Here is a 25,917-nt window from a genome sequence, read left to right on the forward strand (position 1 = left end):
AGTTGCTTGTAAAGAACTTTCTGGATATCAATCAAAATGAGTGATGGACCAACAGACAGACAGACAGACAGACAGAGAGACCCCTGCTAGCGTGGCTAAAACATTGCGTCAGACTGGCTTATGCTGCCACATTTGGTCCGAATGCTGTTGCTAATTTCATTCCAGCATTCGAAGAGGTTTCACACCATCTCCGCCTGGCGCCATGCAGCAAACCCATGCTGAGCACCACTCACATTAAAATTCAGATTGATCAGCTCTCTCCCATAATTCATTTCTGCTCTGGTGGGAGCATTGTCACAAAGCACAAGTGGCCATCTAGTTGTTTGATGAGCGTGATAATTATTTTAGCCATATGCCAAGGCTTTCCAAAGCACCTGATTTGAACTCCACCATTAGGCAGAGATGGACTGGAGCTGGAGACACTGTTTGCCACTGACAAACCATCTTTATTGACGTTCTCTTTATTCATTATTTGCCTCTTTATCTCCTGCTGTTTGCCTGTTTTTTTTTTTTTTTTTAAATCTTTCTCATCTTGGCCATTCCTTCAACCCCCCCCACCCTCCACCCCCTACTCGCCTCTCTCACCCGCAACCCCCTCCCCTCCCCTCCCCCTCATCCCGTTTGCTTGATTATGTCGAGCCGGAGTCGGGGAAAGTGTCACTATGGAAACAGGGGCAGAGGCAGCGGAGGGCTGTCTATGGGAGAGAGGGGGAAAAGAGACGGAGAGAGAAAAAAAAGACTGAGAACTGGCCAGTGTTGAGGAATCCGCGAGTGGTCATCTGATGCAGAGCTTATTCATGAAAAGGGCAGGTAACAAATTCATTTTATTCACCCCAAAGTGGACATAAACTGAACACGTACTGCCAGGTGGTATAGCCAAAGCCCCTTACTGTGCTTCTCTATTATTTCAGTATTCATAAGTCCAGCCTCTTCACACTCTACACACTGTATTCTGAATGCCAAAGAACCTTAAAATCCTTCATTATCTTTCTTCTTTTTTTAAATTTTTATCTATGTCTCCTCTGTGATTGGTATCTTTTTAATGAGGGAAATCAATAAATGATGGTGGCATTTGCCTAGATTCACCTCAACAACTGAGCAACACTGGAGCAGCAGTAAAATCCATAACAAGCTGGAACAACTAGTCGATGAGCCGACTGACAGAAACTATATTTTGATTATTTTTCAAGCACAAATTCCAAACATTTAGCAATTGCAGCTACTTTTTGCTTTTTTTTGGTCTAATATGACAGTAAACTGAACATGTTTGGGCTTTTTATGTGTGGATCATATCTTTAAAAAAAAGGTTATTTGAGTCCCTAAAGAAGAATTAGAGGAAAATCAGTAAATGAGGGTGGCATTTGACTAAATTCAGCTCAACAACTGAGCAACACTGAAGCGGCAGTAAAATCCATAACAAGCTGGAACAACTAATTGATGAGACGACTGACAGAAAAAATATTTTCAAGGACAGAATTCTGAACATTTGCCAGTTGCAGCCACTCAGATGTGTCTTTTTTGTGTGTGTTAAATGAAAGTAAATAGAAAATTTTGGGGCTTTGTGTGTGCTAAAAAGCCTATTTGTACACCTAAAGAAGAATGAGAGGACAATCAATAAACGATGGTGGCGTTTGCCTAAATTCACCTCAACAACTGAGCAACACTGGATCATCAGTAAAATTCATAGTGAACTGAAACAACTCACCAATCAGCCAATTGATAGAAACTGTATTTAGATGATTTTTCAAGCAAAGATTCCAAACATTTGTCAGTTGAAGCCACTCAGATGTCTTTTTTTTAATCTTACATGACCATGAACAGAACTGCCTGTAGGTCTTATTTAAAAAAATGGGTATCTGAATACCTAAAGCTGGAATTAGAATGGTCATTTTCCCCATTTTCAAACAATTAGTCGAAGCCCAAGCCACACACCGTCTTATTTTCTGATGCAGTGAGAACAGAAAACTCACCTCGTCAGATGACTTTTTGATTCAATTATGGCAACACAACAAGCCTACTTTGAAGAGAAAAAAAAAGAGCTGAAAGTACTGATAGAAGCCCTGATTTCCTTTGTCAGCCTTTGAGTTTGAGGAGCGGGGCGGCGCAGGAGAGAGGAGGGAGCAGGTTAGATAAAATAAAAAAAGGGGGAGGAGTGGAAAAGAGGAGGGGAAAAGAGTGGGGGGAGCAGCACGGGAGGGGAGGAGAGGGGAGGGGAGGGAGGTATGATAGTGAGAGGAGCTGAGACAGTAGCAGAGCGAACCAGAGGCAGGGAGGAGGCGGTGAAGAAGCAGCTCTCCTCCTGAGCCTCCATCCCAGAGAAGACAGAGCGGCGGCAGAGTCCCTCCTCGGCTCCACGCTTCCTCATCCCCCTGCAGCTCCTGAAGTTCACGCCGAGACGTCCGTCGTGAGGTACGTTGCATCTCACTGCCTCCTCTTCTTTCATCCCCTCCTCAGGATGCTGTTAAGTCATGTGTGTGTGTGTGTGTGTGTGTGTGTGTGTGTGTGTGTGTGTGTGTGTGTGTGTGTGTGCAAAGATCCTGCCAAGTCCAAGGTTTTTTCTTTGTGTGTGTGTGTGTGTGTAATTTTCCAGCAGCAGGTTGCTCCTTCTGTGTGTGGATCTGATATGTGTGTGTGTGTGTGTGTGTGTGTGAGCAAAATGGGGTCTGATTTATCAAAATGTCAGGAGCAGCGATTCTGCTGAGATGTAGTTTCTTTGACATTTGAAGACTGATAACATTCCCCCGCAATCAGAGCCGGTCTCAGCAAAGCGTGACCTCCTGCTACAACGGACGCCACAAGAGTTGGTCAGTTCACAAACTTGACACTGAGCCTTTCATCTGTTCACGCATTTACTGGCAATTAACCCGGAACCAAAGCTTGCTTAAACTCCATTCATTTGTCAGATCAAAATGAATTTCAAAACATGACGATAATTCAAAGCCACATTTGATCCAGTGGAGTTTCTTGGCAGCTAACAGACTGATCCTCTGACCTAAGTCTCCCTGAGTATCTGTCCACCACTCTCTTCATTAGCGCCATTAAGGGCGGTCTAATGTTATCAGGCACATTGGCGGTATCGATCTGCTAACCTGTTCCCAGGGGAGCGATAGCCCAGACAAGCTCAGAGTCTTAATTTTTAAGTGTTGCTTTCCGTTTTTCACCCGATACCGTCTCAGCAGCGGAGAGTGGAGAGAATTATTGAATGCAATAGCGCAGGGATTGTCTTTGTGCAGATGTCATGATGTCATACTAACTGGACCCTTCTCCTCTCTGGCTGAAGATAATTTTTTAACATTACAGAGCAAAAGTAGCTCATGCTGCAATAAGCGTGTGGTGTTAACCGTTAGATCCACTGTCATGATCCTGCTTTTTTTATTTTTGTTTTTTAAGAAAAAGGTTTGTGATATGTGTTGTAGCAGCTCTTTCACTATGATGTCATATCATTTTTTGGCTGCTTCAACTCATTTTCAAGCAATTTACTGTCGGCACTTCGCCATTATCCTTTAAAATCCATTTCAAAAGCAGAATGCACCTGCTAATGTTGTGTGTTTGTGTGTTTTCCTAACAGAATATTCCCGGTTTCCGCAAATAATTCTGTAATTACCATAATACACACAGCCTCACTGTGGCAAATAAGAGCCTTTTCGCAGAGCTTTTCGCCACTTTGTTCCAGCCTGCTGTATAATTTAGTGGCTTAGCATTCCTATCTTGTTAGAGAAAGTACCTCATTATTAATTTTCACCGAGCATCACAATGTTCTCTGTGTAATCTCAGCGCAAACACTGTTTGTTTGCTTCTGTCCTCTGTGAAACAATATGGGGACAGTGTGTTTTGCATAATACCTGTTGATAGCGCAAGATGATCCCACTTGATTAATCGTAAATCATTTTCAACATTAATTGCTTTCTTAGTGTATGAAATGTATGAAAATAGTGAAAAAATGTCAGATTTTGCACATCTTTAAGGTGTTTTTGCTTTCCAAAGATACTCAGTTTATTAACTGGGCAGAATTAATGCTGATTAGTTTTCTGTTGCTCGACTAATCGATTAATTCACACACGTTACATTACACGCTACAGAGTTTATTATGAGAGTGATAGTCTTGTGGTGTTGAGTCCAGCGTGCACCGAGTCGTACAGTAGATGCATGTATTCATGTGCCTGTGGGCAGCATCTGCGTGTGTGTGGATGGCAAAGAAAGTATATGGAGATCAATGCAAGCAGCTGTTCTCTCTGCACTTCAAACGGCGCTCTGTTGTTGGCGCGGCAACGCTCCGACAGGCCTTGCGCAAGGGGATCAAAGGCTAATGAGACAGCCATCGCACAAACGCACCCGGCAGACCCATGAATATTGATATGGCTCAGGAGAGAGATGGAGGCAGGGTGTCTTCACTCGCTCAACAGCAGCCAGATAAATTAAAGTTGGGGGGGATAGGACGGGGGGAGGAGGGGAGCGTGCAACTGTACGTCGGAAGGACTTTGGGGTTTGAAATGTGACAGAATATGTGGTCAAAGTGTGAACAGTTCTCGTGACGGGTTTCATTTAGACCGGTTAGAGTGCCAGTTTTGCTCTCTTAATGTCACACATTTAAGCTGCTTTAAGAGCCACTATATCGACTCGCAGTGCAGCGAGTGCAATGCTACTCCCACACTACAAACTACCAAGTTCAGAAACTCATGAATATATTGCCAGTTTAGTGGACTAAAATGTTATTTTCGCTGGCCCGCTCACTACCGCAGTGGATGACCAAGACGTGCTGCTTCTGTAACCATCAGAATACAAATGATAGTAAGTTTTGCTCCCAGTCAGATCACTGTGTTCTGCAGAGTACCATCGCCTGAAGGTGACATGCTCTCTACAAGATAATGCACTGTCTGGTACTGCAGTGTGGTTGTTTTGTCGAGCAGCACACTTAACCTGCTCGGTGTCATCACTTTGTTTGTCCCGGTGATCGACGGCTACGTGACCTGTTAAAATTAGCTCCTGCATTATCTCCCTAAACTCAGACAAGCATCTTCCCCCTCCGGCTAAGTTTGCAAAGAAAGGAAAAAAAATCAGCTGAAAGTGACATTTTAGGAGTTCGGCATGCACTGGATCTGGCTGAAGGTAAAGAACACAATGAAATGTTTGCCTGGGTGGTATGTCATTTCAGCCCGTTCCTGCTGTCAGCCAGCAGGCAAACAGACAGTGGAAGGAGGGCGAGGGAAGGCAGGCAGGCAGGAGGAGGGAGACTGATGTTGCAGGAAGGCCGTCTACAGTACGTGGGCGACTGTGCTTCCATCTTGACTCGGGGTCGTAAATCAAGCCTCCCCTGCGGGGCCTATCTTCCATTCTCAGACCTTCACAACAGCTTGTTCTCCAGCCTGTGACGAGAAGGCCTGTTGTCACAGCAGCTATCGATCGTGTGGGATGAGTTTGTCGGACCGGGGGATTTCACCCATCTGAGCGTGGCCACTGAAGTGTCCCGTCTTGTCTCTGTTGTCTGTCTGTGGGCTACATGTTCTGCTGAATGCCAAGTCACTTGAAGTTACTGTCAGCTGCTCCACACACAGTTTCAGACCCAAGTAAGATCTCTGTGATTTAGATCAAGCAATTCAAAAAGCAAAAAGGACCGCCGTCTGTTTGGATGATAAATTTATTCCATTTTATCGACCGGATGCTTTAAATTTAATGACTTGTGGCATTTATGTTTCTGTTTCATCCACTGCATGCTGAGACTGCTCCAAACTCAAATGGCCTAAAAACGAAATAGGCTGGTGTAGAAATGCTGAACATTTAAAGGAATAATTGGATTTTTTTGGGAAAAACAGCAGACTGGAGGAATGATACTCCTCCCATGTTTTATGGTATGAACGTACAATCAGGAGCCAGTTAGCATATAGGCTAGAAATAGTGTAAAATAGGTTAGCCTGCATTTAATCAGAAAAAAAAACAAATTTAAAAATGCCAAATTCATGGGAGTTATAGGTTTTGACACACTCTGTCTTGGCCAAAAGCAATGGAGATTAATAAAAGAGTGTGTTGGTCATGTTGTCCCATGCCCCACTACCCCTAATATCATTTAATGCAAAGTATTAAACACATATCTGAATATTTTTCTTGAAAAGTTGAGATTTTTCTGCTCCCACATACAGCAAACACTCAGCGTAAGCAAAACTAGAGACCAGGTAAATGTTGAACTGTTGTAAAATGAACAGTAAGGCAGCTTGGTCAAACAGTGGGAAGACAAATATGACGGCACATGTGAGCTGGAATAATAGGAAGTCATTCAGTCTCAAAAATAAATGTACTCTTCCAAAGCAAAAAGCACAAGGAAAAAACTGAAGTCGACAACAAATACACGAGTCCCCTAAAATTCTTCCAACAACAACTCCTTAGTTCATAGTTCTACAACCAGTCATTAGTACTGAACATTCAGAATGAAAATATTTGTGCTTCTTTCAGTATTTACCGTCATTACTCAGAGTTTCATCACACCTCTAATCAGTTGAATCTGACAAGGAGCTGCTCTTGAGGTGTGGATCCAGCACAAGATGGCTTCTACCAGGGACAAACTTTGACAGATGATTGTTTTTAGATATTAATGTCCTCTTAATGTGCTCCGTACGTATTCTTATCGAACGGAACACTTTGCCTTTAATGCAAAGTACATTTCTGCCTCTCGACATTAAAATTATAAAATCAAATTAACAGAAAAATAACATGATGTGTGATTAATATCCACCAAAACATGCAGTCAGGTAGCAAGATAGTGCTTTCCAACATGGCTAACACTATTTGATGACAGGTTTTTAATTCTTGTGGTTATTATTGGAATTAACAACATTTATAAAAAAAATGCCTCTGAAAGGAAATGATTTCCAGTAATGCAATTATGTGTATAATCCCACAGAAAAAGTCAATTAATTGTTTCAAGATAAGGTCATTCAGATTTACTATCTGTAAAATGGTGCTTGATCTGCTGCAGGGCTATAGACCCTTTAATGACCCACGTCACGAATGACGTCACAGCTTTAGCTGGAGGCAAAAGAGGAAGCCGCGGCCGAGACCGAAAGGCGAAAGACTGAGGGACTAGGCTCTATCAACTTTTCTAAAATGTCGTCCTGCTGTGTTTTTGGATGCCAGAATAGGAGGAATGACATTGGCGAACGCAAAATAAAGTTTTATAGGATTCCACCGAACACTCGTGCTCAGAGGGAATGAAGACAGTTGTGGTTAAATGCACTGAGGCGAAAAGACTGGACAGAGACGATCAGCTGCAGTCAATTCCAGCCATTTTCAGCACAACAAATCGCTAATATTCTATTTGTAAATAAAAAATATTAAATTCAATTCAATTCAATTCAGCTTTATTCCAGACACTGGGTCCAAATACACACACCATAAGAACAAGGACACAACAAGACACAGAAAAAAATACAATCAAAAACAATAACCCGTTAAATATGACGAGAAATACAGGGAATATTGGACGCGCATCGCGAGGTGCATTTCCTTGAAAACGACCGATTCGTGGATTATATACCGACTTCAAGACATGTTTTGGACAAAATAGTTTACTGGCTTGTGTCGTCTGGATGTCCAAGGTTGGATTATGGCCGTTTTTTGTGGAATATTTTCATCTGTGTGTAATAATGAACCCGGAAATGTGAGTCGCGCTGTGTACGTTGAAGCCGTGTACAGAGAAAGGATGGATGGATATTCGTTGTTTGTTGGACAAATGTGTTTATATTACCCGCTGTGGTAATCACATCTGAAAGTGGTTTATACCGGCGGATTCATGAGAATCTAAGCTTTCCATCGGCGTATAGTGTTTATATAATCGCGTTTGCAGCCTTCGGACATTCTTTAAATTCCTATGCAAATTAGTAAGTGTACTGCTGACGGTACACTTAAGTTTAATGGGTTAAAAATGCTCGAGTTTGCAGCGCAAACTCCCAGCGCAAACTATATACTCCCAGTCCCGCTTGACTTCTCGCTCCGCTTTTGCCTCCAGCATAAGCCCCGCCCACAAAAAACATCACAATGTTTGTAAACAAATAAAGGGTCTATAGGACAGGTAAATCAGCCCACTGGTTCATTCTTCTTAACTGACACTGACACCTCTAACTCCGCCCCTTCAAATTAAGCTCACCTGGAGCAAAAGTCAGAGTGTCAAAATGTGTGAGGCAACAAGGAAGTGAAGCATGGAGAATTTGTGGACCAAAAAATAGGTTCCTCAGCTGGATGACATGCTTGCTACGGGAGCCATGGACAGTGATGATGAAGATGGAAGGAGTGTTGAAGTTGCGGTAAGCGAAAATGAACAGGAAACAATGTGCTGCCTGCCAGACTCAACAGTGTCACGAGAGATGATTAAGTTAAGGCTACTCTGAAGTCGAGAAACCCTTTAAAAGCTGCTTGATAAAGCTGCGCTATACACTACTGTTCAAAAGTTCTGGTCACACAGGCAATTTAATGTTTTCCATGAAAATTCACTCTTTAATTCAGATGCTAGCATAACTGCACAAGGGTTTTCTAATCAACAATCAGCCTTTCAACACCATTAGCTAACACAATGTAGCATTAGAACAGTTCCACCTAGAATAGTCATTAACCACATTAACAAAGTCTACACTAGATTTCTGATTAATTTAATGCTATCTTCATTCAAGAATGTGGACATTTCTTAGTGACCCCACATTTTTGAACAGTATGTTGATAACATAAGAGTAAAATAAATTTAGCATTTTTTACTCTTTTGCTAGCAAACTACCTTTATGGGCACATGTAATATGTCTAATGTGTTTAGCAAACATTTGGTAGCAGCTAGCAAGTTAATCCTCTTGTGTTTTCCCTGGTGATTGAAAAATATGTTTTAGTGTGGCTCTGATGTGTTGTTCTGTTAGAAGAACAGTGTTGTGTTGTTTGGTTCATTTATCCATTTCGCCTCAGGCTGCATGTCCTGAGGATAAATAATGTGATGCGATTTTATCTGGAGGCATTTACTACAAAGCAAGTTTTGACATAGCCAGACTTTCTTTGTGTTAGCATAAAGATGAAACCATTTTGTTGTTGTTCTGTGCGTAAAAGAAGATGTTTGATGTGTTATTTCACTCGTCTTCCTCACAATGGGCTGATGGCGTGTCGCTGCTTCAGGTTGTTATAATGGAGAGCTATGAATTACCTAAAATTATTACAGTAAAAAGTGCAATTACTGCAAATGAAGCAAAGGAGAAATGTTGACAGAAAACTGTTAATTGTGCAAGTTAATATACCGGTATATATGTTTAACCATTTGATGCACTCTCAATGCTGCTGGTTATTTCTAATGTGACATATGTGCATTATTGCTGTTAAACTTCACACACCTAAACATGATACTCGGGAAGTATACTGACAGTCAATAGAAACTTTGATGTAGAAATGTACGCAGAATTCTTCTTGTAGGGGGGTTGTAATTATTCATTGTGGATTTACTGATGATCTGGTGCCCTGGTAGTTGAGATAATGATGAGTTGTCATTTTGTCATGATTCATTGCACATGGGTTGGTCACTTTGCAAAAGTGAACCAAATACACACCAAGCAATACTCAGTGAGTATCTGCACAATTTGAGAATGGGTTTTGAAGGCCTATATAAGGCCTATATAAAGGCCCAAAAAAGGCCACCATTGTTAGTCCAGTGAACAGCATCATGCCGCGTCTATCACATGAACAACGTCTCCGGGCACTGGGTATGGTGGAGGCCGCTTTGAGCTACAGTGATGTAGCCAGGCGTATGGGCTGTTCCCAACCCACAATCAGAAGCCTGGTCCAAAGCATGCGCCGACGGATTGCTGCCTGCATCGAAGCAAATGGAGGCCATACTCTGTATTGACTGTTGTGACTTTGTGTTTGGCAGGTGTCGTTTTCTTTTGTGAAATTCTTTATTTTGAAATCATTCTTGAAACTTTAGATTTTTGTTTCTGTATGCCAATATGCTAAACAAATGATTCATATGAAGAAAATCCTGTTTTGGGCTTCAAAATAAAAAATATGTTGAAAATATGGTCTCAAAGTTTTTAATGACTGTCAGTGTACATTGCACTCTAACACTGACCCAAAATGAAGGATATGTGGTAATCACTTTAGTTTTTGGCCATATTAGTGTGAAATTAATGTACTATATTGGACTATTCTTTGTCAAAAAAAGCAACAACAACAAAAAATCTGTCTTCTACTTGTGTTCTATTAGCTGCACTACCAGCAGTTTTGTTTTCCCTTTTGTACTAGCCTGCAGCCTGAATGTGAAGTCAAATTGATCTGGACTAAACTCTTTTACTTATTTCTCCACTAATTTGCATGGCCTTGAGCATCTTTAGCCAGCAATTGGTTAAATGCTGCACTGACCGGGTGATGCTTCTGCAGCATTCACCACCCCCAACAATAAGGATTTCTATTTCATTTATTGCAGGTTTTTGGTTATGCTGCATATTTTAAAGGTCATTTTTAAAGTGTATTATAAAATAACCTTTTCAAGCAGGGAATGGGTGCCCCTAGAGCTCTCTGTTGGCCCACTGCCCCTCACTGGGAGCATTTTCCAGGCAACCAGTGGAGAGACTCATACTTTAAAAAGAGCTGCTTTTTTCCCACAGATTAAACAAATGAAATTTAGCGTGTTATTTAGAGACTGAGATTCTTAGTCATTTAGGTCATGGTAAATCTAAGAGCAAAAATGAAAACAAATGCAGTTGCTGGAGTTTGTTGAGGACATTTCATCCCTCATCCAAAAGGTTTCTTCGGCTAATGATGAAATATTCAGATGAGAGGAGAAACATCTTCAAGAAATTCAAGCGAGTTCAGCTGCCTTCATTTTAGCACTTCGATACATGCTGTCTAGAGAGATTTAAAGGCACTGACTGTATGTAGAAGGTGGATTTAGAGCTGTCATCTATTGGTTTGTGTCTGTTTTTGAAGAGTTTAGCTTTGCATTTGCTATCTTGGTACATTATGCACGTCCAGACGGTCATGACTTGTCAACCAAAAGGAAGCATGAGTCCTTATTGTCTATTTATTCTAAATGGGATCATAATTTGCAAAACAAACATCATATTGTTTTGAAGGAGAATTCAAACTAGTGATTGAGACCACAAATGCACTTGGAAAATGTTAACTGGGGTAACAAATTAAGTCAGAAGAAGAGTCATTTTTATACAATCTGATTTATCTGCAACCAGAGAAGTCGCCCCTGTTGGCCATTGGCGATATCAACCCTTCCTGATGGGTCTTCACGATAAAATTAACTAACCAGTTGCCGGCTATTGCTTCATATAGAACAAATAGGACATTCCCCTCATTTACCTCTCAAGAATACGAGTACTTGCATTTCTAAATTTGAAATTAATTCACTTCAGTCTTTTTCCTGATCTCAGATCTCTAATTGCAAAATTGCTCATAAAACACAGCTTCAACCAAATTAATCACATTTCAGTTTATTAATATTTCTCATAAAAGAATGAGCACACCTGCAGCATGTTTGTGTTATCAATCCCCAAAAAGTTAATCACTAAGAACGCTATTTTGTAGTTGAATCCCTCTGTGGATTCAGCGTTTACTATGCTACACTGCATATGCTAATGCATTTCAGATGATGTTCAGGTAGCAGTGAATGTGTTCACACAGCATGCTAAAGCAGATTGTATCAAAGTAAACCCAATGCAGAGAGGTGAAACTTTGAATAATTCTCATTATCTGCAGATTATTTGATCCGTTTGACCTGTAAAGCAAATAAACAAAGCTGAAGATGCTTTAAAAAAAAAAAAGAAAAAAAGCCTTGAAACACATTTACATGGCAATGCGGTACCCAGAGTTCGTTGTTCCTTTGGCATCGCTGCAGTGCTAAGGAAGCTACATCATCCATTTTGTTGCTCCTGGTGGGTTCATACATGACTAGACTGGCAATATGTTTTAATGAGTGCCGGGGTGGAAAACTAAATTTAAATCAAATCAAATGCAAATGTAATTCCTGAATAGTGGTTCCAAAAAAAAAGTTTAAACCTGCGCAGTAATGGATTTCCAATAGTATTCTCACCAAAGTCAAACTACTTTTAAAACCAAGCAGTTAAATTATTCACCATCACACATTCTGCTCTTTAAAATCCAATTAGGTGACGGTTTCATGGAAATCAGGGACAGCATTTGATCCCCAGATGTCATTTTGAATTCAAGAGGGGAGAAATTACACAAATCTAACAGCCTCTAAATTAAAGACCTCATCCCTCTGACACTTCTGGCAGGTGAACACTCAACAAGCTAAAATCCACAATTATGTGATTTTATTTTTCCACCGCCTTGGGTTATGTGACACATGCAAGCACCCATCTTCCATTTTATTTAGCAGTGAGAAGCAACACATTTTAAACCTGATTCATGGCACAGAAAGTCGTTCTTTAATTCTAAATCATAATTTAAAAAAACAGGTTTAAAAGTTCAACAAAATCCATCTTTGGCATCCCGGCCTTGGCATCATTTTATTGTAGAGCGACACTGAAAACAGTCATTTCCAAGACAGAAATGAATTTCATCTCACTGTTTTCAGAAGTGGTATGTAAATGAAAACGTATTGAAACTGATAATAGCGGTAATATTGCGGCACCGTGTCACCGGTGCCTCCACATTCTTTGTCCTCAGGCGGTTTCAAAGCATTTCTTCATCTTGTTTCCTCGCCCTGAAAGCCTAGTTTGTGAAACTCCACCGGCGCTACACACAAGAGAACACCCACTCAACCTCCCAGCCTGCTGAGAGCACTTGAAAGCAATTTTCTTTTAATCAAGTTCACTATGAAGGCCCCTCTGACGCCAACCTCAGCAACACTACCATTTTGTTTTTTTTTTCAGCTCCATCTCTCTCCATTATATTGATTTCTTTACGAGCGGTATGAAATACTGTTTACTGACAGAATGAGAATTCGCTGAGTTTATTGCTCGTTCTAGACAGATACAAATATCGCTGCACCCTCAAATGGAGGCCTCATTTCTCAAACAATTGCATGGGGCTGCAACTGACAGTTATTTTTCTCATTAGGTAATCTGGTCTTGTCTCCGCATTGTCTAAACCCTGGTAAAATGCTCATGAAAACTACCCACCAAACACAGTGATATTTGTCTAATTAGCACATTCCAGGTTTACCCCTCTTTTGGATCAGTCTTGGTTGCTTTGTTTCCCATTTATAAAAATACATATTTTTTTCTTAGTGCACACACAAAACAGACATGTAGTGGACCATGAAAAGACATTCATGGAATTTTACAAAAAGTACATTGGATTAGAATTGCCTACCCTATCTTTAAATAGCTTATGGCAAAGAAAAGCAGAAATGTTTCCTTGAAAATTTATTCAAATAATTCTGTCGTCCAAACAGATGCTAAATAATCTTCTACTGCTCGACTCCATAATCAGTTAATGATTGCAGCTGTACTCTAGTTACTGCTGTATTGATTATTGTAACTAAATAATTGTTTAATCAGGAACTGCATAATTACTAAATGGCTCTGATTTAATCCTTATTTAATCAGCTAAAACTGCAGTTTTTGATATCCAGCTTTAATATTTTATGTTTTTTTTTAATGGTCTAAAAATGCAGCAACTTGTAGGCTACACTGCTGTGCCCAAGTGTCTTTTTGATCAGGGCTTGATGTCAGCCAGCAACATACTGACTTAGAGTCCTCTTGTTTCTTAGCTGATTTACCGAGGACAAAGCGCTCGTCAATCTGAGGTTGGGCTAACATTGTCGACTCAAAGGAGCCACAAATATTAGCCGTCACTACTGAGCTTTCTAACTTTCACATCAGTTTCCAGTCACATTGCCCCCCTGCAGCATTGGTTGTATTTTTGGCTTCATCAGTGCTTAGATCCAGAATGTGTTGCACAGTTCAACACCAAGGAACTTCCAGGTGTGCATAAGTTTAGGAAAAGTTCCTTTACTTTGTTTTTTGTTCATTTCTGAAAATATTAAGAGATGTAACATTTGCGAATGAGTGAACAGTTCTTTAAAGTAAACGATGAGAATTGGTTCTCAGTTGCGAGGAGGAGTGTGGAGCAGAGCCACATTCATCAGGGAGGAGGAGATGTTACTGACAGAATAAAAAAAAAAAAAGCAAAATGAGCCAGAGTCAAAAGAAAAGTAGCAGCATATATCACAGGTCTGTATATATGTAAACAATAACAAAAAGAATGCAAAACACAAGTAAACATTTTAACAATTCAGAAGCAAAATATAAAAATTATGTATAATAATGAAATGTATATAAAATTAAATAGAGTATACACCCCCTGTCAAAAGTTTTAGGACACTTTCTCCTTCAAATAAAGTAGAACCTGTCCTACAACTTTTGACAGGGGGTGTATCTACCAAATTTGGTACACATATGCAGCACATCAGGCTGAACAAAAAAGTCAGTGACAGCCACATTCCAAACCCAACAGGAAGTGAGCTATTTTGCGTTGAATGTCAGATTTTGCCCATTTTTCATTTTTTTTCTAGAGCGAACTCCTCCTCGGGGGAAACTCCAATTCACCTCCAATTCAGCCAGTACATACAGGAGGCCTTAATGATCCAAAGTTATTAAAATCTTTTTCCAAAGTCAAAGGGCGTGTCCGTGGCGGCCTCTGGAATTTTGATCCTTCGCCATGAAATTTCAAATGCTGTGTAAATGCCCTGAACATGCTCCAATCTGCCTGAAACTTTACATGTATGATCAGAGTCCTGCCCTGATCACATCCATATGATGAAATACACCCCCTGTCAAAAGTTGTAGGACAGGTTCTACTTTATTTGAATGAGACAGTGTCCTAAAACTTTTGACAGGGACTGTATATTAGTGGGATATGTAAATTTGAATTATTCTGATCGATATTGTATCTTATTTCTGCTACCAGTGATTGTTTCTTTGATAAAAGCGCCCGGGTTGACATCTAAAATAAATGAATGGAACAACGAACCAGTCTTTTGAACGGCTCTTTAAAAGGAACTGCTACCCCAAGATCTGGCTCCATTCAAAAGAGCCGTGAATCCCATCTCCATAAACTACAGGGATACAACCATGTTAGCATAACGTGGTTAAATGCTGCAGGCTGTCGGAGTTTACTCACAACATTTTGCACATTCAAGTATCTTCTATTCTAGCGGGCTACCTCTGGTTACACTTCTGATTCTTTATTTAAGCAAATTTTTATGTGAAGCACTGTTTTACATAAAATGCTCGTTCATTTACCTTGCAAATGTAATTTTAGCATCGGCGGTCTTCCATTGCTCTTACGGATTCATTATGCTTCTATGTCGCTGTATTTTATACATGCTGCTTACCTGAAAATGCAGAAACACAAGCACATTAGCATAACGAGGCTGCAGACAGTTGGGACTTAACTTAATGACGCAGGCCTCTCTGTGTTTTACCCACAGGACTCCTGAGCTGCCCAAAGTGTCTGCATGAGCTTTTCAATCATAGATTTACCCACTAAAACATAACCATTGCAAATGCAGATGAGCTGGAGTTGGATAAACCTCAAACAAATATTAAACAACACAGGCCTGAAACGGTCACATTAAACTCTTTCACAAGTTTAGAGGAAATTGCTCTTTAGATGCACTGCTAAAAACTTACACTTGAAATGTGCTCTAACTAAAAAAATGAATCGGTTTATTATGTTTTCAATAGAAGATCTCAATGTGTAATCTAACTTGTTTACCAGATTATTGCTGTGGAATGAGAAGAACGTTATTTCCTCCTGAATTGTAAAGAAGCACAAGTGTTTAAAAATGGTGCTTAAGACAGTACTTCGGTAAATGTAATTAATTACACGCCACCACTGGTTAAACTTTTGCAGCTTTTCTTCGGGTCATTATGAGCTCATCTCGGGCTCTTTCCACTACGCCGTCTGGTCCTGATGTCCTCGGGGGGGGGGAAGCATTTGCTGTATCATATTAGTGAAGAAGATATTTCATAACCACTTAATAGTCACTGACCTTGAGTGAAGTGCATATGAATGTTGCCCTGCTGCATTGTTAATTCAGGGAGTGTTTAAACAAGAGCACCTTGTTTGACACGTTGTGACTGCAAATGTGTACCGTATCTAATTGCTTCAGCGAGGCATCAAATGACGAGCGGGTAAACGACAAACAAGAAAACATGTTCCCCACGAATGATTCATGCACCTTTAAAGGCAGAGAGGGAGGGGATGTTTCATCAGAACAGGCCAAAATGTGGCAAATGTGGCCTTTAAAAGCTGGAGCTGTGCCTCTTAACCACCCTAATCAGTTAAACAAGTATAATTTCCTGCACCCTAAAGCGCACGCAACCAAATGTGGCAGATCATCATTTGTTATGACAAACGGGTCCGACCTTTCTGTCAAAGCGTTTTAAATATTCTGACCTCAGTGGGTGAAGATAATGATGTTTGGAGTGGCCCACTTTGCTGCTTCTAATCGCAGACTCAATTTTCTACCTAAACCTGCAGAAACTGAATTTTTGGCTATTTGAGGGCAACTTGAAAGCAGCAACACTGACTGGTTATTGATTCTTAAAGGATAATTGTGTAGGATTTAAGGGGATCTATCAGCAGACATGGAATACAATATTCATAGTCATGTTTTCATTACCTGTAGCTACGAAGTACTGTGTTTTCGTTAAGTTTTAGCTTTCTACTGTAGTCATGCACACAAAAACAGAAGTGGTGGCTGCAAAGAGTGCGTCTTCACATTACTTTGTGCAAGCCGTAGCTTCTGTACTTTCACCTCCAAGCTTGGACAGTGAGGAATATTCAGCTAGTTGCAATCTACAGTTAGCAGTCTAAATCCCAAAACCTGCTGGCTGTTTTGAGAGCTTTGTGTGGCAGAGCTAGAAACTGTAAAAACAGAAGCAAGAAAAGCTCTCAGAGAGCGCAGTACTATGCCAAGGCTGTTCAGTCAAATCATTTCCGACAGATGAAATCTTTAGTAAAAAATTGCTTGCGCTGAGCACAGGCGTGTGTTATGCATGTGTACGTTATGTACGGATACTGAATCGCGTGACCTAAATATGTAGCAAGCGGCGGGAATTGATGGGACTCAGAAACACCCCCACAATTTAATCACTTGTTCCTTGTACCATTTGTGGCGGTTAAGTCCTGGTAAGTCCACAGCGGTGGATTTGTAGGAGGATCACAATCATGTGATGGTCAGCAGGCAGCTGATGTAGTGTTCACTTGTAGTCATAGTTATAGTGATGCCATGCCGATATCTCACAATGACATAAAAATCTTTAACAAATCTGTGGATCCAGACTATAAGCTGCTTCACTGCCAAAATCTAATCACTTGGTCCTTGAGTCATTTCTGACCTTCCCTGAAATTTTTTCCAAATCCGTTTGTCCGTTTTTGAGTAATATTGCACACAGACAGGACAGATTAACAGACAAACTTACCCCAATCGTTGCATAACTCCACCACGTTCCTTGGCGGAGTATTAATCATTACATTTTAACCGTTTCGTGAGCTACTCATTTGTGACACATCACACTGGAAAAATTAATCTGTAATCTAAGCCTAAAGTAGTGATATTCCATCTGAATTTCTTTATTGTACAAGTCTTCTTAAAGAAATTAAAAAATAGACTGTGACTTCTTGATTGAACTGTAGGCTATACTCCACAGAGCAGACAGACAGGTATGGAAAAGTTTTAAAAATATTAGTAAAATATCAGTGGTATGAACAGTTACCATGTTTCCCAGTATTGGTAGCACTTGTAGGCACTTGGAAAAAATGAAGTTTTTTCAGAAATCCAACTTCTATTTTTTTTCTTTTGTATGATTTTTTTTTTAAATTTTGTATGACTATATATTGCAGTGAAAAATAAATCCACAGTGACAGGGGCAAAAATGCTCAGAAACTGCTTTTAGTTTAGCGGCTAATGGCTAACATGTTCACTATTTATACATCCACCAAACTCAAAGTAAAGTTTGCATTTGTTTAGATTTTTTTCTGCCTTACATGGTGAAGATAAGTTTAGTGTTCATTCTTTTAGCTCTATTTTTGGTCACCACCAACTTCTTTTTAAATTTAGCTGGTAAAGGCTAAATCATTTCTGTGCTGACTGTAATTGTTTGCTGTACAGTGATGTACTACGGTTCTGCAGAGCTGTTTCACAAACACCAAGCTGTACAAGGGTGCATGAACTAATAACTGACTAGAAAACACACTGCTCGTTACACATTCAGTTGATCCTTTCATCATTTGATCTTTTGTTGTAACAACATGCATTATAGACACTGAGGTTATTTCACTTTCTGATGTTTCACAGAACATGTACAGAGTTTGTATATGTGTGTCATTTGTTATCCCTTGTCACACTGTAGTTCATGTTATGTTGGCTTTTGTTTGGATGGTTCAAAGCAAATATAATTCCCTAATAAGCTGCAGTCGACTGGGTGTCTGTACTAGTCGTAGATGGGTGCAGATGAAACATTTCATAACACAAATGTTTGTTCAAACTCTGAAAATTGTGTCCAAAGAGTCTGAACTGAGCCTTAGAAGGATTTCAACCTTAAGGCTAAAAACATGTTTAAAAAATAATTTTGTTTGACGAGAGTCCTCATTTTTTTCTTCCAATTTTGTACAACTTGTAGGTCAAAAGAACACGATGTTCTGAGAGTGTGAGCTGTGACTGAACCTGCCAAGACTGACTGTCCTGAACACACAGGTGAGTCTCACTGTTCTCACTGTCTCCTTGCAAAGATTAATAACAAAGATCCTTGAAGTGATGGATGGCAGGACAAAGTTAAGATCAGACATTATGAAGTGTGAGCACAGCCTGATGTGTCAGGATGACGACTACAGTGATCCCTCAGTGTATTTATAGTGGTTTAGAACAGGAGGAATCTGCTCTCGTATTCATTACACCGTGGTTTCAGCACTCACCTGTTTATAATCCACTGAAACACAATGAATTATCAATATAAATGATGTATTTGCCAGTTACTGACTTGTGGATGGAGTTTCGGGCAAATCAACCAAGTGAAAAAGAAGAATCTCAAAGATCGATAGTCCAGAACTGTAATCCCTGTCTAGGAGTTGGCTGGCTTCTTCTTTCTATGAATTTTGAAGTGGTACACATGTAACCATCAGAAATGCTGCACATTTCACTTATGCTTCCACTCCCCTGCTGCTGCATTCACTCCCAAGGGGTAAAACCTGTTGTGCCCATACAGAACCGAGGCCATTTAGCCAAACTACAACATCGAGAGAAGTAGAAGCAAAGTGCAGAGACACACAAACTGCAGGAATGCCCTAAAATATACAGCTTTTACCAATACAGTACACATCTTAATGGAAAACATAAAACAAAATGAGAATTGCTGTTAAAACTGAGATAAAACTGAAAAGTCGCGAGATCAAATGTGCAAAAACATATTAAAGTAAATTAAACCACTTCATGACTACATCACGGACTAAAATACTATTAGAGGAAATGGGAAGTGTTACAAAGCCAATGGTTGAAGCCGCTGAAGCCATTGCCAGGCAATATATAAACTGCTAATCAGAAGGAAACAGTGTTGGCAGAAATTGTCACATAGATCAAGTATGAAAATTACATCCTACCCAGCTGGCTGCCTAATGTATTTTAATGAAACTCCAAAGAGAAGCCGCTTTAAACTTTAAAAGGTACTTGAAGCAGTAAAACGAATAAAGCCCTGAAACATCTTTATATTGGTTATTAAAGTGCATCGCTTGTGCAGCAGAACTTTGTAAGAGTCTAAGTGAAAACAGAATGAAGACCTTAATAGTTGCGTTTCCTCAACTTTTCCTATTTTCAGCCCCTATATCCTCCATTTCAGTTTTCTATTTTCTGCGGCCCGCTTGATTTTCAGGGAGAAAACTGCATCGCTGCAGAAACCCGAGGTGATTACTTTTGGTATCTGTTTGTATCTACCAATAATGATGATGATATCCTGAGCTTAAGCCGTGCAACAATAATGCAGAGTTGTGCAGAGTTCACCTTCCAGGCTGTTAATGAGATGACTCCTGTGTGTGCATGCTGTTGCTTAATTTACGGATACCTGCAAATCGGCCGAGTAAATGCATTCACCGTGTGCATCCAGGCAGCATATATCTACAGATAGAGACAGCATAGAGCACTAGTGGATGTCCAGCTGCGCACCGGGCTCATCCTCCTGATGTGAGCAGCGTAAAATATCTGCATTACAGAACACGGCCTTAAATCCTGTGTTTTGTCACCGTTTTAATGATGCTCCCCTCACTGGGCTCAGGTTGCATCGTATCAGCGCTGACCCTGGCAGGCTGAGCTCTGGTGACACCTTCCAATCTGTGTTAATGAGATGACTCCACTCTGTCTATGGGTCACGGTGATATTTACAGAAAGCGTTGTAGCGGCAGAGATCCACGCCTCCCCGTGGTGCACCCTCTCCTCATTTGCATAGCTTTCAGACTTCCCTTCCTCGCTCTCCCTGTTCCATCGCTCTCGCTGTGCTCCTCCGTGATCGACAGGCTCCTTCACACTTCTCTTCAGTTTGTGTCGCACATGTTAATTAAAGCCTCTAATTAGCTTTCCCCACTAAAAGGCCGCATTAAATCAGAGTTGGAATGGCAAATGATTCCTGGCATTAGCATAATTGTGTTTTTGAAGTGTAAAGATTCAGGCATTAGGGATGCTAGCACGCGTTTTTGTTTCAGTGATTTGTTGTGTTTGCGGCTCGGGGCCCAAGGGGCCACCGGAGGTTGGCTGGTTGGGTTGTGGGGCCCCGGGACCCTTCAGGGGCCACACGCTAATGAGCCCTGCTACTCTCTGCTGGAGCAGATACAGAAAAAACAAACCTGCGATGTGTTAGCCTCAGGTGGTCCTGAGAGTCCGTCAGAGCGGAACAGGACTCTTCTGGTTTCTGTTTGTGATGGAGAAGAAAACAATAAGAGGAGACAAAATATATGAAAACTCTTTATTAACTACGCCAAGGAATGCATGTGACAATCAGTATACATTTGTTTGTCTGTTAGCAACATAACTAAGAAACGGACTAACGAATTTGGATGAAATTTTCAGGGAAGGTCAGAAATGACACAAGGACCGATGATTACATTTTTGCAGTGATGCGGTTTACAATCTGGATCCACGGATTTGTAAAAGATTTCTGTGTCATTGCGAGATAGCAGCATGATGTCACTGTAACTATGACAACAAGTGAACACTACGTCAGATCACATGATTGCAATCCTACTACAAATCCACTGCTGTGGACTTATCAGGACTTATTGATACAAGGAACAGTTGATTAAATTGTGGGAGTGTTTCTGTGTCCCATCAATTTCCATATTTAGGTGCACAACACACATCTGTGCTCAGCGCAACGTCATTTTTATTAAAGATTTCATCCATCAGAAATGATACGACTGAGCAGCCTTGGCGGAGTTCTGCGCTCTCTGAGTGCTTATCTTGTATTTTTGTTGTTAGAACTGTCGATTGACTTTTTGCAACAAAACCCTTTGTCTCTTGCTGCCTGTGCCATTTATTCACTTTATTCAAAGCTAAGCAGTTGCATTACTATTTAAGTGCACTTCAGCAGCAAGCGAATGCATTGCCACTTATATGACCCAAAGTAAAGCTCTGATTCAGACTATTTTCATTTCACTAATACATTCAGTTCAGCAACAAAACTAGCAAATACAAGCAGAATGCATAAGGTGTCATTTACCGTACCAGTAAAGCATCAGATTCTGACAGTTTTTACAGTTTTTTGCTGTTGTCTAATATGCTGAATGATAACGGCAGCAGTCAGTGAGTGGATCTCAGTCTGGGTATAATACAACTTAATGTCAAGTATCAAAAACAAGAAATGGATTCAATTTTTCATCTTCGTGAAGTCTGTTAACATTGAAAATCAATTGTTGTAAACAGGAAAACACAGCTTAACTTTTAAATCACTTTCTTGATTTAGTGTAACTGCATTTTAAGTTTTATACCAAAACTGAAAACACATAAACATGAGCTATTTTTTCATTTATTCACTGCCCATTAACACAGAAAATTAGGAAGAGCAAAGTATTGAAAATGGTGTGTGATTTCAAAAAAATGTCATTTTCCTGCAAAAACCAGAAGACTGGACATTTTTTAAAATTTCCCCAATGACTGCTAACACTCAAAATCATAAACTGTAACTAAAATTAAAAAATCTAAATATAAGTGAATTCTGTGAGCATTTTAGTGTCAGGAAAAGGAGCCACATTGCAATCGGTTTCATTCAGTGTCAGATTACACCAGTTGGCTTGTTGGTGTCTTATGTGGTTAATACTGTGAAAACTGTTGCACCTATTCCATGTTGCCAACCCAAATAAAACAGATCAGACATCAGTAACATTCCTGAAATGTTATCTTAGATCTGCTATTGATACACTGGAAGCTTACACCTGAAAACCCAGTCGAACTACTCTTTGTTGCTCTATGTTTTGGTTTTTGCCTTAAAATGGAAAAATAAAAGATAAGATTACACCACCCAGCATACAGGTTGGAGAAAGAGGAGGGCTGCCATTTTAATGAAGAAAAGGATTATTTTTAGGTTGATAAACAATCTAAATATATTACTCTGAAACACAAAGATGAGTTTTTAGAGGTTTAATCAATGAGGTTAAATAAGGTTAAATGGCATTTTAATGTTTGCACAGCAGAATGAGACAACTAAGTACTGACAGCTGCAAGCACAGTGATTCATCTTCGTCTGTCTGGAGAAGTTTGCAGGCTTTTTTCCCCTCATACATATTGGATTTTGTGTTCTATCGCAAACCTGAAAAGAGTTGGATCTACTAATTAGCCTGCTCTGGTTCGGTTAGTGTAAACTATTCTCTGCAAAGATCCCCACATAGGCCTTTGAGTGTGTCTCTGTAGAACTGTAATTCCAACCAAATATGAGAATATATTGTCAAATCTAAGAACTGTTTATACACCCTATCGTTCAAAAGTTTGGGGTCACGCAGACAATTACATGTTTTCCATGAAAACTCACTCTTTCATTCATGTGCTAACATAACTGCACAAGGGTTTTCTAATCATCAATGAGCCTTTCTACACCATTAGCTAACACAATGTATCATTAGAACACAGGAGTGATGGTTGCTGGAAATGTTCCTCTGTACCTCTATGGAGATATTCCATTAAAAATCAGCCGTTTCCAGCTAGAATAGTCATTTACCACATTAACAATGTCTAGACTGGATTTGTGATGCATTTAATGTTATCTTCACTTCAAAATTAGGGACATTCCTGAGTGACCCCAGACTTTTGATCAGTCGTGTTTGTCAATCAGGTATACAGAGTCATCCTAGTCCAGGTAATGATTTCTGAATCCACCTCCTTATTAGTGTTGGTGAACACACAGAGACTCGTGCCTCAGGTCATGTCCTCTATTACACTGTGACATCTCTGGATTTACTCGTGATTAGTGCTGTGCACATCCTCAGCTATCAAACATGACTGAAGCTGTCACCATCCCATGAATCGAGCCTCGGGGCCGACATGATGTACTTTTCAGGAGCTTCCCCTGAGCGAACTTGCTCGCTGCCACTGTGGCGAAATTATTCAGGGTGAACTTGTCCACCCAAAGGCGCAACGGTGGAGCACTGACAGTTTGGGAGTTGTGTGATAGCTGAGAGTGTTGTCATATGAGTTATAATTGAAGCAGCTAGATATACCACAATGCAGCAGATTCCTGCTCCAGCCTTGAATATGCTCCAGGCATGAAAACCCATTAAGATGCATTACAGGAAGCAGCAAGTTGAGTTGAAGAAATGATGTAAGAAGGAGAAGGAGGCTGCAGACAGAATTATCACGTCTTCTACACAAGGCTGCCTTTAATTTCACTAATTCTAATTAAATGATTTTTGTCAGCAGTCAAATCATTTCTTTTAAAGACCAGCGTTGATTACACGAGGACATGCTGCCATGTTCTTTACCGATGCAGTTATGTGGAATGGTTTTTTAATGTCCTGTGCAATAGTGTGTTTTTGCATGTGAGATTTAGGCAGAAAAACAAGCAAAAAAAAAAAAAAAGAGCAGAAGGCAAGAAAGAAAGAAGTGGAGGAAGGAGGGAAACCAACAACACACAGAAAGTCGTAGAAATATGGAGACTGCAAGCAGCGCCAGACTCTGTTTGGAAGTCTAACATTCATTATGTCTGTTTCACTGGTGCTGCTAGTCAGAGCTCAGAAGGAGATTGCAGCCAGGCAGCAGAGAAACCAAGGGCACTGCCAAAGGCTTGATTTACACAACAAAAAGACATTTCACCCTACGTGACCTGGACAGGACTTTATGGTTGTTTTTCCAAGTTTTTGCCAAGTTTATGTAGCTCCTGCTGCCAAAAGGAAGTATTCCCATAGTACCAGCTGTGAATGTTGGCCGCTGCGCTCCCTCCTCATCCGTCCACGCTTGTTGCATTTTTGCCGATTGTGGATCCAACTTGTGTCAACAGGTATAAAGTTTAAACTCCATTAAAGTTGCGGTAAGAGGCTGAGCTCTGTCGTTAGAGAAAAGCCAAGAGATGTTACTTGTAGAGAGCAGAAAATCACTGCAAGTTCAACTGAGTAGCTGCCTGAACAGTAAAATAACACTTTGTTATGGAAGCCAGAACAGCAGCGTACAGTTGGCAAAGCACAGAATATGTAATTGTGTTATTTATGGCTTGAATATGGCCTCAAGTTCTTATTTGCTTTGTTAACCTGAAGCATTCTGTGAGTACAATAGCCTACTGCCAAGACAGGTTGTGTGGGATTTAAATAGAGAAGTACTATTTACAAATACTGTATAATAAAATATTTGGATTTGGAACATTTCATTTTCATAACAAACATTCATTTCATAGGTTATTTAAACTTAGTTTACCAGTCAGCAAGCAAATATGGTCGCAATATCAGCGCTAACATGCTGATAGAGTATTTAACAGCATAATATTTACCATGATCACGGTCTTGGCGCTAAAACAGAGCACAGCTGATGGAGATGCCATTAATTTCACAGGTAATATTTAACTTGACAAGGGTGCAATATGAATACCATAGTTATTACAGCTAATCCATTTTTGTTTATCAAATTGTCCATGCAATAGTTTTGGAGCTAAAACACAAATATTAACTTCATGGTAATGCTAAAGAACAACATGGAATGGCCCAAATCATCTAAGAACACATTTTACATACATGCACAATATTGGGAAAAACAGACATTGCAGTATATTGCTATTGAAGTTTCACCAGATGACTTGAATAGCTCTATTTGGGATGAATTAATCATTCAGCGGTGATTTTGTAAGGGAGTACGTCTGTCAAGGAAATAAAAAAAATTGAAAAGTTACCCTTTACTGGGTAAACTTTTTTTTTTTTGAGTGCAAACTATTTTGACCTTTCTCAAATGTAACCCTCATAAACAGTGGTGTAGTGGTCCCTGGAGAAGTGGGTATACTCTTAATTTTCACCTTTTTTTTAATTAGTCCAGAAAAACGCCCTGTTTTAGAAACAGTGACATAGAAGACTACTCTATTCAATTTATTCAGTCATTTCTACTTGCCCACTATTATAAAATTATCATGACTTGATTAGGAGCAGTTTGTAGTTATTACTGGTCACAAGCAAACTGGATTAATGTAACATGTATTTATCATGAGGCAAACATGGTGTTTCAGTTACTTTTGAACATTTATTTAAATTAAATACTTCAAATATGAAGTTGACAGTGCATCCTTGTTCATATTTCATCATGAATAAAACCTCAATATTGTTTTAGGTCGAATCTTAAACTACCTGTCCCCATTCTTGTGTTTTTACTTACTTTAAAATCAACTACCAGCCTAGAGGTTTTCCCACATTATCCCAATCTAGCTAGCTTCAGAGTTACGTTAGAATAATGTTAGCCTTTCAACACATTAGTCA

General features: G+C 40.0%; 1 long non-coding RNA gene across 1 annotated transcript in view; it reads left to right on the forward strand.

Annotated features, from left to right (window-relative positions):
• The first annotated feature begins 2,225 nt into the window (after positions 1-2,225).
• LOC110965147 (uncharacterized) overlaps positions 2,226-25,917 on the forward strand; it is a 74,456-nt gene continuing 50,764 nt past the window's right edge. The window contains exons 1-2 of the long non-coding RNA XR_002596639.2: positions 2,226-2,409; positions 18,621-18,694. This is a non-coding gene — a long non-coding RNA (uncharacterized LOC110965147). The remainder of the gene's footprint in view (positions 2,410-18,620; positions 18,695-25,917) is intronic.

This window comes from Acanthochromis polyacanthus, chromosome 1, assembly GCF_021347895.1.
Source record: "Acanthochromis polyacanthus isolate Apoly-LR-REF ecotype Palm Island chromosome 1, KAUST_Apoly_ChrSc, whole genome shotgun sequence".
In the NCBI taxonomy this organism is placed as follows: domain Eukaryota; kingdom Metazoa; phylum Chordata; class Actinopteri; family Pomacentridae; genus Acanthochromis; species Acanthochromis polyacanthus.